Source organism: Hippocampus comes, unplaced genomic scaffold (genome assembly GCF_001891065.2).
Source record: "Hippocampus comes isolate QL1 unplaced genomic scaffold, H_comes_QL1_v1.1 scaffold15, whole genome shotgun sequence".
In the NCBI taxonomy this organism is placed as follows: domain Eukaryota; kingdom Metazoa; phylum Chordata; class Actinopteri; order Syngnathiformes; family Syngnathidae; genus Hippocampus; species Hippocampus comes.
In genome coordinates, this window is record NW_017805917.1 from 383,493 (window position 1) to 384,139 (window position 647).

Below are 647 nucleotides of genomic sequence, written 5' to 3' on the forward strand. Positions count from 1 at the left end.
AAAAATGAATGCTGTTCTGTTACCGCATCAAATTGTGATATGTAAGTGTGCGGCGTACACAACGGGCACTGAGGGCATGACTGTGCTCCTTGGTTGATGTTGCTGGGCTGAATTTGAATTTATTACTGTTTATTGATTTATTTCTAGTGCAAATGGTGCATTAATTTGGTCATAAATGTTCAGATCAGGATTTTTAATAAATTTCTTAGGAGATTTGATGCATTAAGGATCTTTTCTATTACGGTAAAAAAACAAATGAACAAACAAACAACCTGATGTTAATATAAGGGGTCTTCACACGGCACACATTTGCTCTGGTGCTGGTTCTTTTTAAAACATATACAACTCAAGAAACTACTGTACAGGCATGTCCTTCTCCTTCTCGGTCTCCGTGCCTTCTGCTCGAGAGGCGTTCAATGACCGCCCCCGAAAACGTAAATCACCGATGACTTCAATGACACTCAGAAAAGCAAACATATAATGCGCCAAACAGAAAATCAAGAGAGGAAATCACAAAATAAATTCTATGGGGGGGGTTGTGAACACACAACAGATGAACAAACTACACAAATATCTCCGAGACAGTCCAGTCTCCTACAAAAGGAAAGATAATGTTTGGGGACTATCCCCCCCCCCCCCCTATTCTC